This window comes from Macaca nemestrina, chromosome 11 (assembly GCF_043159975.1).
Source record: "Macaca nemestrina isolate mMacNem1 chromosome 11, mMacNem.hap1, whole genome shotgun sequence".
NCBI classification, from domain to species: domain Eukaryota; kingdom Metazoa; phylum Chordata; class Mammalia; order Primates; family Cercopithecidae; genus Macaca; species Macaca nemestrina.
Genome location: NC_092135.1, coordinates 59,660,481 through 59,674,286, shown reverse-complemented (window position 1 = coordinate 59,674,286; position 13,806 = coordinate 59,660,481). Strand labels below are relative to the sequence as shown.

General features: G+C 35.5%; 1 protein-coding gene across 20 annotated transcripts in view; it reads right to left on the bottom strand.

Moving 5' to 3' along the window:
- Positions 1-13,806, bottom strand: part of LOC105483348 (solute carrier family 4 member 10) — a 452,662-nt gene that overhangs the window by 134,563 nt on the left and 304,293 nt on the right. The window lies entirely within an intron of this gene.

Here is a 13,806-nt window from a genome sequence, read left to right as displayed (position 1 = left end):
GTTTATAAAATTGATTCTAAAATATTGTAACAGTGAGACGATGGTTAACAGTGAGATGATGTCTCTACAATAAATTAAAAATGTTAACTAGGTGTGGTGGTGCATGCCTGTAGTCCCAGCTGTTCAGGAGGCTGAGATGGCAGGACTGCTTGAGCTCAGGAGATCGAGGCTGCAGTGAGCCATGACAATGCCACTGCACTCTAGCCTGGGTGACAGAGTGAGATCCTGCCTCAAAAGAACAAATAAATAAATTAAATTAAATGTAATCTCCAAAAATTATACTCAAGTACAAAATCCTGAAAAGCCTTTGTACATTACTAAAAAATCATATTGTTTCCCAACTACTTAAGTGTAACTCTAGAAACTTACCCATACAATAATATTGTTTGTAAGCTGTAATAATATGAATAACAAATTCACTTTTAAAATACTCCTGGGCCTCTTGGTCTATATACCATGATAAAACCCTTTTTTATAATAAAATTTATAGTTAAAATTTACTACTGGATAACAGTGAAGATGACTAAATAAGTGACAAAGCATCTAAATCATTTCATCTTGACTCCTTTGAAAGTAAAATTTTAAATTTTAAGAATGCTGGAAAGGGGTTCCTGTTTTTATTTCGGAAAAAAATGACTTTAAACCAAAAACAATCAAAAAGTAAAAAGAATAGGATTACATAAAAATAAAGTGTTCAAACAAGAAGACTTAACTATCCTAAATATATCTGCACCCAATACTGGAATACCTAGATTCATAAAACAAGTTCTTAGAGACTTATGAAGAAACTTAGATAATGACACAATAAGAGTGGAAGACTTCCAACACCCCACTGATGATATGGGACAGATCACTGAGGCAGAATACTAACAAGAGATATTTGGGACCTAAACTTAACACTTGACCAGATGAACCTAACAGACATCTACAGAACACTCCACCCAACAAAAACAGAATATACATTCTTTTCATCTGTACATGGCACATATTCTAAAATTGACCACATACTTAACCATAAAGCAATTCTCAACAAATTTAAAAAACCCAAAATCATACCAAACATAATCTCAGAACACAACACAATAAAAATATAAATCAATACAAAGAAGATATCTCAAAACCATACAATTGTATGGCAACTAAACAACCTGCTCCTTAATGATTTCAGTAAACAATGAAGTAAAGGTAGAAACCAAGCAATTATTTGAAACTAATGAAAACAAAGATAAATTAAAAAGTCAGGAAACAACAGGTGCTGGAGAGGATGTGGAGAAATAGGAACACTTTTACACTGTTGGTGGGACTGTAAACTAGTTCAACCATTATGGAAAACAGTATGGTGATTCCTCAAGGATCTAGAACTAGATGTACCATATGACCCAGCCATCCCATTACTGGGGATATACCCAAAGGATTATAAATCATGCTGCTATAAAGACACATGCACACGTATGTTTATTGCAGCACTATTCACAATAGCAAAGACTTGGAATCAACCCAAATGTCCGTCAGTGACAGACTGGATTAAGAAAATGTGGCACATATACACCATGGAATACTATGCAGCTATAAAAAAGGATGAGTTTGTGTCCTTTGTAGGGACATGGATGCAGCTGGAAACCATCATTCTTAGCAAACTATCACAAGAACAGAAAACCAAACACCACATGTTCTCACTCATAGGTGGGAACTGAACAATGAGATCACTTGGACTCGGGAAGGGGAACATCACACACCGGGGCCTATCATGGGGAGGGGGGAGGGGGGAGGGATTGCATTGGGAGTTATACCTGATGTAAATGACGAGTTGATGGGTGCTGACGAGTTGATGGGTGCAGCACAGCAACATGGCACAAGTATACTTATGTAACAAACCTGCACGTTATGTACATGTACCCTAGAACTTAAAGTATAATAATAAAAAATAAAAAATAAATAAAAAATAAAAATAAAAAAAAGAAAACAAAGATAAGACATACTAGAATCTCTGGGACACAGCAAAAGTAGTGTTGAGAGGAAAGTTTATACTGCTAAATGCTGACATAAAAAAAAAAACAACAACTTACATCTTAAGTTAACAACTTAACATTACACTTGAAGGAATTTGAAAAGCAAAAGTCAACCAATCCCAAATATAACAGAAGAAAAGAAATAACCAAAATAGAGCTGAACAGAATAAAATGGAGATGAAAAAAAATCACACAAAAGATCAACAAAACCAAGAGCTGGCTCTTTGAAAGAATAAATAACATTGATATACTGCTAGCTAGATTAATTTTAAAAAAGGAAGAAGATAAAAATAAACACAATCAGAAAACGAAGGAAACATTACTACTAACCCGACAGAAATACAAAAACCCTCAGAGACTATTATGAACACCTCTGTGCTCACAAACTAGAAAAGCTAGAAGAAATGGATAAATTCCTAGGAATATACAACTGCCCAAGATTAAACCAGAAATAAATTATTTTTATTATTTATTTATTTATTTGTTTATTTATTTTATTTATTTTTTTCAGACAGAGTCTCTCTCTGTCACCCAGACTGGAGTGCAGTGGCACGATCTCGACTCACTGCAACCTCTGCTCCTGCGTTCAAGTGATTCTCCTGCCTCACATCACAAGTAGCTGGGACTAAAGGCACACACCACCGTGTCTGGCTAATTTTTTCGTATTTTTAGTAGAGACAGGGTTTCGTCATTTTGGCCAAGCTGGTCTCAAATGTCTGGGCTCAAGTGATCCACCCACCTCAACCTCCCAAAGTGCTGGAAATCAGAGGTGTGAGCCATTGCACCTGGCCTAACCAGAAATACATTGAAACCATGAACACACCAATAATGAGTTCCAAAATTGAATCGTAATAAAAAAGCAAACAACCAGAAAAAAAGCCTTGGATCAGATGGAGTCACAGTCAAATTCTACAAGATGTATAAAGAAGAACTGATACTGAAACTCTTCCAAAAAACAAGGAAGAGGGGTTCCTTTCCAATTCATTCTATGAGGCCAGCATCATTCTCATACTAAAACCAGGCAGATACACAACAAAAAAATCTTCAGACCAACATCCCTGATGAACATAGATGCAATAATCCTCCATAAAATACTAGCAAACCAAATCCAGCAGCACATGAAAAAGCTAATCCACCATGATCAAATAGGCTCTATTCCTGGGATGCAAGTTTGGTTCAACATATACAAATCAATAAATGTTATTTATTACATAAACAAAACTAAAAACAAAAACCACATAATGATCTCAGTAGATGCAGAAAAGACTTTTGATAAAATTAAACATCCTTCATGTTTGAAACCCTCAAAAAACTAGGCATTGAAGGTATACACCTCAAAATAGTAAGCATTATCTACAACAAACCTACAGCCAACATCATACTGAATGGGCAAAAGCTGGAAACATTTTCCTTGAAAACTGATACAAGACAAGGATGCCCACTCACACCACTCTTATTCAACATAAGTCCTGGAAGTCCTAACCAGAGAAACAGAAAAGAACAAAAAATAAAAGGCATCCAGATAGAGAAAGAGGAAGTCAAACCATCTCTCTTCGCAAATGATATGATACTATACCTAGGAAAGACATAATCTCTGCCTGAGGCTCCTACATCTGCTAAACAAATTCATCAAAGTTTTAGGATACAAAATCAATATGCAAATAGTATACATTTATATACACCAACAACATTCAAGCTGAGAGTTAAATCAAGAATGCAATCCCATTCACAATAGTCATGAAAATCATAAAATACCTAGGAATACAACTAAACAGGGAGATGAAAGATCTCTGCAACAAGAATTACAAGACAGTGCTGAAATAAATCAGAGATGACGCAAACAAATGGAAAAACATTACATGCTCGTAGATAGGAAAAAAATCAAAATTAAAATGGCTATACTGCCCAAAGCAATTTACACATTCAATGCTATTCCCATCAACCCACCAATAACATTTTTACAAAATTAGAAAAAATTTATGCATTTTTACAAAATTAGAAAAAAAATCTAAAATTCATATGGAACCCAAAAAGATCCCAAAGAACCAAAGTGATCCTGAACAAAAAGAATGAAGCTGGAGGCATCACACTACCTGACTTCAGACTATACTACAAGGCTACAGTAACCAAAACAGCATGGTAACATTATAAAAACAGACACATAGACCAATGGAACAGGTTAAAGAACCCAGAAATAGAGCTGTACATATATAACCATCTGATCTTCAAAAAAGCCAATTAAAAATAAGCAATGAGGAAAGGACTTCCTATTCAATAAATGCTGCTGGGATAACTGGCTAGCCATATGCAGAAGATTGAAACTGGACCCCTACCTTTCACCATATACAAAAATCAACTCAAGATGAATTAAAGACTTAAATGTAAGACCAAAAACTATAAAAACTCTAGAAGAAAATCCAGGAAATACCATTCTGGACATCAGCCAAGGAAAAGACTTTGTGATGAAGATGCCAAAAGCAATTGCAACAAAAACAAAAATTGACAAGTGGAATTTAATTGACCTAAAGAGCTTTTGCACAGCAAAAGAAACTATCAACAGAGTAAACAACCTACAGGGTAGGAGAAAATGTTTGCAAACTATGCATCTGACTAAGGTCTAATATCCAGAATCTTTAAGGAACGCAAATAAATCAACAAGCAAAAAACAACCCTATTTCAAAAGTGGGCAAAAGACGTTAACAGACATTTCTCAAAATAAGACATACTAATACAAGTAGCCAACAAGCATATGAAAAAATGCTCAGTATCACTAATCATTAGGGAAATATAAACCAAAACGACAATGAGATACCATCACACATCAGTCAGAATGCCTATTACTAAAAAGTCAAAAAATAACAGAAGCTGGCAAGATTGCAGAGAAAGGGGAACGCTTATACATTGCTGGTGAGAATGTAAATTAGTTCAGCCACTGTGGAAAGCGGTCTAGACATTTCTCAAATAACTTAAAACAGAACTATCATTCGTCCCAGCAATCCTATTACTCAGTATATAATCAATGGAATATAAATCGTTCTACCATAGAGACACATGCACGTGTATGTTCATTGCAGCATTATTCACAATAGCAAAGACATAGAATCAACCTATGTGGCTACCAATGGTGAAGTGTATAAAGGAAATGTGGTACATATACACCACGCAATAATACATAGCTATAAAAAATGAGATAATGGCCTTTGCAGCAACATGAATGGAGCTACAGGCCATTATCCTAAGTGAAATAATGCAGGAACAGAAAACCAAATACTGCACGTTCTTATAAGTGGGAGCTAAACATTGCGTACACATGGACACAAAGAAGGGAACAACAGACACTGAGGCCTAGTTGAGGGTAGAGAGTGGGAGGATCGAAAACTACCTATTGGGTGACAAAAAATATCTATTAGGTAAGGCGGAGGAGGGGGAGGATTGAAAAACTACCTATCAGCTGACAAAATTATCTGCACAGCAAACCTGTAAGTAACACACAATTTACCCATGAAACAACCCTGCACATATACCCCTTGAATCTAAAATAAAAATTGGAAAGAAAAAAGAATACTGATAAGATGTGGGCTCTGTGTGTGTGTGTGTGTGTGTGTGTGTGTAGTTCTATGCATTAAAAAAATTTTTTGAGATACAGTCTCGCTCTGTCATCCAGACTGGAGTGCAGTGGCGCAATCACAGCTCATGCAGCCTCAACCTCCCGGGCTCAGGTGATCCTTCCACCTCAGCCTCCCAAGTAGCTGGGACTATATAGCCAGGTACTACGTCTGGCTATTTTTAAATATTTTTTTATAGAGATGGGGGTCTCACTAAGTTACCCAGGCTGGTCTTGAACTCCTGGCCTCAAGTAATCCTCCTGCCTTAGCTGACCACCCAAAATGCTGGGATTACATGCATGAACCACCATGCCCGGCCTCTGTTCTATGCATTTTTATCCCATGTATAGATAGATGTAACCTCTACCACAATCAACATACGAAGCTGTTCCATCACCACAAAAGAAATCTCTTGTGCTGCACCTTTATATTCTCAATCCTCACTCTATTTCTGTCTCCTGGAAACCACTAATCTATTCTTCATCACTATACCTTTGTCACTTTGAGGGTGTTATCTAAATGGAATCATACAGTTTGCAACCTTTTGAGACTGACACTTTTTTACTAAGCATAATGCCCTTGATATACATTAAAGTTATTGTATCAGTAGTTTGTTCCTTTTTTATTACAGAGTAATATTCCATTACAAAGATGAATGTGTCAGTTTGTTCAATCAGTCACCCATGGGGGACATTCAGGTTGTTTGCAGGTTTTGCCATACAGCCAACAGACACACGAAAAAATGCTCATCATCACTCGCCATTAGAGAAATGCAAATCAAAACCACAATGAGATACCATCTCACACCAGTTAGAATGGCAATCATTAAAAAGTCAGGAAACAACAGGTGCTGGAGAGGATGTGGAGAAATAGGAACACTTTTACACTGTTGGTGGGATTTTAAACTAGTTCAACCATTGTGGAAAACAGTGTGGCGATTCCTCAAGGATCTAGAATTAGAAATACCATTTGACCCAGCCATCCCATTACTGGGTAAATACCCAAAGGATTATAAATCATGCTGCTATAAAGACACATGCACACATATGTTTATTGCAGCACTATTCACAATAGCAAAGACTTGGAATCAACTGAAATGTCCATCAGTGACAGACTGAATTAAGAAAATGTGGCACATACACCATGGAATACTATGCAGCCATAAAAAACGATGAGTTTGTGTCCTTTGTAGGGACATGCATGCAGCTGGAAACCATCATTCTCAGCAAACTATCGCAAGAACAGAAAACCAAACACCGCATGTTCTCACTCACAGGTGGGAATTGAACAATGAGATCACTTGGACACAGAGAGGGGAACATCACACACCAGGGCCTATTGTGGGGAGGCGGGAGGGGAGAGGGATAGCATTAGGAGGTATACCTAACATAAATGACTAGTTAACGGGTGCAGCACACCAACATGGCACATGTATACATATGTAACAAACCTGCACGTTGTGCACATGTACCCTAGAACTTAAAGCATAATAAAAAGAAAGAAAGAAAGAAAGAAATTTGCTGTGAACACTCACGCAGAGGTCTTTGTCTGAACATGTTTTCATTTCTCTGGGATAAATGCCCAAGAGTCCAATCGCTGGATCATATAGTAAATGCATGTTTAGTTTTATCAGAAACTGTCAAACTGTTTTCCATAAGTGGCTCTACCATTTTACATTCACACCAGCAATGTATGAAAGATCCAGTTTTTTCAAATCCTCACCAACATTTGTTATTATGACTTTTTTATTACTCTATTAGGTATGCAGTAATATCTCAGAGAAGCTCTAATTTGCGTTTTTCTAAGGACTAATGATATTGAACATTTTTCCATGTGCTATTTGCCATATGTATCTCTTCTTTGGTGAAATGTCTGTTTGTGCCTTTTGCCCATTTTTCTAGTTGATTTATTTTCATACTGTTGAACTTTGAGAGTTCTTTATATGTTCTACATATAACACTTTTGTTGAATATCTGGTTTGCAAATACTTTCTGTCTGTAGCTTGCCTTTTCATCCACTTAACAGAATCTTTCACAGCACAAACATTTTAATTTTGGTAAAGTTCAATCTATAAATATTTCCTTTTACGAATTGTGCTTTTGATGTTATGTCTAAAAACTTGCCACCTAGCCCTAGGTCCTGAAGATTTTCTCTTATGTTTTCTTCTAAGAATTTTATGGCTTTATGTTTGAAATTTAAATTTATAAACTATTTTGAATTGGTGAGGCTAATTTTTTGCCTGCAAAAAATTGTCTAATTGCTCCAACATTATTTTTCGAAAAGATTATTCTTCCTTCATTTAATAGTTTTTGTGCTTTGTCAAAAATCAGTAAGCTTTACTTGTGCTGGTCTATTTCTTAGTTCTCTATTCTGTTCCAGTGATTTATGTGTCTGAAATGACATTTTAAAAAATCCAATTATTCTTCCTTCCTTTAGAATAATTTTCTTCAAGTTGAGGGCTTAATTCTATGAGAAAAGAATGGAGTTCTTTTCAGGGAGTTTGGAACTTCAGGGAGTTCCAAACAGTTTGTTAGTTAAGATGACCAAATATAAGTTATATGCATGGATGGTTTGATGTACCCATAGGTTTTATGAGTATTATAGGAGGAGGCAGAAGGTACTTTCCATAAAAAGGTGCCCACATGTTACAAATATCAAGTTACTAAAGATACTAAACATTTCAAGATTCAGTGCTTTATGCCAGCTCCAGAATGATGCCAATTCTTTAAGAGATATTTAAATGAATATTGTTAAAGAGACTATTAAAAATAATACATACACATAAATACGTAACTATAGCTCTCTTTTCTGTTCTTTTAAATCCCATTTCATCCTTCAAAGATAGACATGAACAGATCTGGGAACACACCAGACACCGTTTCAAGATTTGTAGTCACTGAATATACTGTCAGTTGCAAAATGCCTGATTACAATTAATGACCTAAAGTGCTGCAATTTGTTCCAGTTTTCAAATAAACTCTGCTGACATTTGTTTGAATAGCAAACCAAAGCAAACAAGAGTTTCAAAGCATGAATGAGATGTGATGGATAATGCTAAAAAATAAATAAATAAAACTGTTGGCCAATTGCACAACCTCTTCTGTGGGGGGAGAAGGGAGGATTTAAACCCTGAGATTATTTTCATTTCCTTCAGTATGTCTGGATCTGTTTCATCCAAGATTAGCACATTGGAGTCTCTTTCCAATAAGCAACATTAAATAGATGTTTCACGAATTCTTTGAGGATTAAGTTTATTATAATCTCCTCTATAATATTCATATTAAAATATACAGAATAAAATTATTCTGTCAATTAGGTGCTTCTAGAGAAGGCTTTTTCTAGAGAATTTAACTCTTTCTGGGTGTTCTATTCTCACTAACTCAGTTTAACTTTTCTAAGATTTTTAATTCTCTCATTCTACCCAAACAAAAAAGAGTAAGTCTATCATCCAAAAGGAGTTACAACATCATCCAAAATTATAGCCTTCGGGGAAATAATGGATGTCTCAAGAAAAAACATCCTCTTTTAGGTTAGTTGGGGGACATGGCTAGGGTGGAGCTAGAGAATAACATGTAATCAAAGAATACCTATAGTCATCTTAAGGGGAAGTGAAATACATCCAAACTTAGTGTTTATAGACATTAACTGTTCTTAATCTATATTATTTTCACACCTGTTCTTAATCCATATTATTTTCCACTAAAAAATCCAGATGACTTAAACCATTACTAATTTTGAATATCAAATGCCTTCACAGCATCAATAAAATTGTTTTGATGTAATAATCCTTTTCTATGCTGCCACGTATGTACCAGAAGCCTAACTGCTACCCCCTGCTTTGCCTCTTCTGAGCTCATTTGTGGGAAGCTTTTATAAAGGGCAACTACAGTCAGTCAAACATGTTGTCACCACAATTGCACAGCTGTGGTAACTTTGCTCACTTTTCTATTAATAACATTACTTGTTATTTATAAGCAGGACATTGTAATTGTGTTGATTTCATTAGTCTCTTCATATGGCTTCTTTTAGGGTTTTTAAAAGTGAACAGCTGGTTTTTACAAACATTTATTAAATAATTATGATTCAAAAATTTAGCTTCAAAATCTAAAACTTTGCTTAAGTTTTACTTGGCAATGACAGTGGGCATAAATTATGCAAGATGTGATATGTGACAGGTGCAACGTGCTGATAAAATATCCTTTTTATTTCTGCCGTGAGGGTAGAAAATTATTAATCCCATCTGGAATACTAATCAAAAGAAAGAAGTGCCTTAAATGGTGATTCTAATGATTTACTAGAATTAAATTGCATTTGAAAAATCTGATGGAGTCATGGATTAACAAAAATTAGCTTTTTTAGATGAACTAGGGCAATCAGAACAAAATTACTTCTGCCACTTTAAAACCTGTTACTTTTCGAAATCCTCAATAAATATATTCTGCCTTTCCCTGAGGCATTGTGTCTCAGTTAAAAATTCATCTACCCTCCCCTTCAATATCTGTTATTATTTCCATTGCTCACCAGATGTCTCTCTGAAGCTCAAACAGCTATACCATGCATTAGATTCTAGAAGCTTGACTACGAACATAGGTCCATCTAATAATATTAGAGAATGTGAATAATTAACTGGATTATCTTTTTATTCTTTATAAATCAACAGCAATATATTTTGGTGGTTTACGACAAACATGTTATTGAGTTAATCCATTAGATTATAACAAAAACCTACTTGCTCAACTGTAGCAAAGTGAGAGTGCTACATTCTAGTATCACTTCTGCAATCTCCTAGCTTTATGAGAGTGGGCAAGTTACAAGAAGTTATTGGTTAAAATGAATGGATCACTATTTGATCTGTAAGATGAAAAATCACCAACCACTATAAGAATAAGGGAGTTTCTCTTGCCAAAATATATATTCCAATCTTACTTTTCAGCTCTATTATGTAGTATGAGGATAAAGAAGGAACTCTAAAAGAAATGCTTCAAAAAATTACTTCTTAGCAGTTGATTAAAAAGACTCTAACTAACTAGAAGTATCTAGTCACCACAATCACCAGATCTCCTTCCTTCAAGTCACCCAGGAACATCTGTTCCTTGTAACTCGTAGTAGACAGATGCTTCTGGTCTTAAACAGGGAGGGAGGCACTTTAACTTCCTTATCAAAATCACAAAAGAGCAAGTTATATCACTAATTTGTGGAAAAGATGATCATACATTCCTTTTCTTTCACCAAGAAGATGAGCACATATATTACATATTTCTAAAACTCCCAGGTTCGGCCGGGCGCGGTGGCTCAAGCCTGTAATCCCAGCACTTTGGGAGGCCGAGGCGGGTGGATCACGAGGTCAGGAGATCGAGACTATCCTGGCTAACATGGTGAAACCCCGTCTCTACTAAAAATACAAAAAACTAGCCGGGCGTGGTGGCGGGCGCCTGTAGACTCAGCTACTTGGGAGGCTGAGGCGGGAGAATGGCGTGAACCCGGGAGGCGGAGCTTGCAGTGAGCCGAGATCACGCCACTGCACTCCAGCCTGGGAGACACAGCGAGACTCCGTCTCAAAACAAAAACAAAAAAACAAAACAAAACAAAAAAAAACTCCCAGGTAGTTTTTGATGCAGTTGGAACAAAAAGTAAGGTAGAAGTCTCTTCATCTTAATACGTACCAGGTTATATAAAACTATTTTAAATTTAAGTCTATATTTAAAATATTACAATACAAAACATTATGAGGAAACTTAAGTAAATTCTTTTATTAAAAAGATTAGTTCATACAGAATAACATGCCACCAATTTAAAGTGTTCAAAAAGGCAAATAAAGAAAACAATGAATGATTTGATACAAAACGGATAAAGGAAATGAATTGTCTGTTCACATGAAAAAAATAAAAACATATGAAAAGATATTGAACCTCACTAATAATTTGAATAATCAAATTAAAACGAGGTTTATGTTTTATTTATAAAACTAGAAAAGACATTTTAAGCAGTTTGATAATTTACTGTGAAAGGATGTGGAGGAAAAAAATAAGCACTCTCATACACTGTTGATATAAGTGTAAATTACAAAAACATTTTATGAAGGTAAGTTTACAGTATTTATCAAAGTAAAAAAATGTCTGCTCTCTTTGCTACATAGGTTCCCATTGTTAGAAATTCACTTTATAGAAACATCTACAAAATAATGACAAAATATTTGTATGAACAATCATTGCAGCAGTTTTTATGGGAAAATATAAACAACCTAAATGTCTATCAAGACTAGCTAATAAATAAATAAAGGAAAGTTCATCCATATAATTGAATGCAATGCAATCATCAAATAGATAATGTAAATTTGAATTGCTGGTATGGAAAATGTTCCAAATATATTAAGTGGAAAAGATAAGATATGAACACTGTATATTGTATAATCCCTATTGTGTAAATTTAAAAGGGCATATATTTACATGCAGGTTTAGGCATTAAATTTGGAGGGAAAGATGCACAAAACAGATTAACAGTGATTACTTTTGAAAAGAGATATTGCAAATAAGCGTAGAGAAGTACTTTTACTTTTCTGCCATGCTATACCTTGTGAATTTTAAATACTGGCAGTTATTAGTTTTATTTATTTTAAAATGTTAATAAGGATAAACTAGGTGGTAGCCATTTTGATTGTCTTGTTTTTAGTGTTTTTTAAATAAAGGAGAGCTGTAAAGACCACTGAAAATATATTAAACAAGAATTAATTGGGCCAGTGTTATTCACAAGATTCATTTTCATAATTGAGAATTGAATTCTATACTGTCTGAGTAAAGTCAATGAATAAATGCAACTACGAGTTTAACATGATCCAGTGGAATTTCTGTGGTTTTCAGACAGCAATTGCAATCCGAGGACCACTAAAAAATATGCTTAAGATAAAGATTTTCTAACAATAAAGCTGTCCTATGATGGAAAAGATAGCCTAACAAAACAATACAACCGGTGTTGGCAGGGGGATGGTGGCTCACACCTGCAATCCCAGCACTTTGAGAGGCTGAGGTGAGTAGATCACTTGAGGTCAGGAGTTCGAGACCAGCCTGGCCAACAGGGTGAAACTCCATCTCTACTAAAAATACAAAAATTAGCTGGGCATGGTGGCAGACGCCTGTGTTCCCAGCTACTAGGGAGGCTGGGGCAGGAGAATTGCGTGAACCAGGGAGGCGGAGGTTACAGTGAGCCGCTATCTCACCACTGCACTCCAGCCTTCGGGACAGAGCGAGACTCTGTCTCAGACAAAAACAAAAACAAAAACAAAACCACTAAACCGGTGTCAATGATGTGTTTAAGCACATCCTGCTATCTCTGCCTAGAATACTGTCCCCTCTGCTTTTCCGCCTAGCTAACTCCAACCCAACTCACAAGAGCCAGCTCAAGCATCGCCTCCTCCAGGGAAGCTACCCTGATCGTCTCTCTCACCTTGTGGTTTAGATAACTGCTACTCAAAGTGTGGTTCTCAAACCCAAAACATTTTGCACAACATCCTCATGATCTGACTCTATGCCTGAGGCCTACTAAGTCTACATTTTAAACAACACTCCAGGTGATTTGTAGTCACATTAAAATTTGTGAAACAGTGGGTAAATGACAACCCTGGGTGTGCCCACATTTTCTTGTGCATACCTGCATCGTAGCATTCATTATACAGCATTTACAATTTTGTGTTCTTGTCTAAATTAGACTGCAAGATCCCTAAAGGCAAGATCTAAGATTTTTGTTGTTGTGCCATATCCATTGCACCTGGCACATTATGGACACTCTATAAATGTTTGTTAACTGAGCAAATCAGAAAGAATGAACGAAAAGTAAACACAAAATTTAATTCCACCTTTACAGAACTCTATCAATGATATAGCAATGTAAAAATCTTAATTAGAAATGACAGAAAAAGTGATTTTAAAAGATATTTTTAAAAACCACTATACTTAAATGTATGCATATCCTAGAAATATATTACAAATTATTTTTATTCTCATGAAAGAGCACATGAAATCCAGGACTATACATAAAGCATCTTATGATATTTGCCCTTTCTTCTTTTAAAAAAAGCCCACTTTCAAGTTATCATATAATATCATAAATTTAGGTGCAAGCCAGCAGCTGAAAAAACAGAAATAAACTACTTTTAGATTTCTTTTGTTTTGTTGATGACACACAAATTATGTTACTGT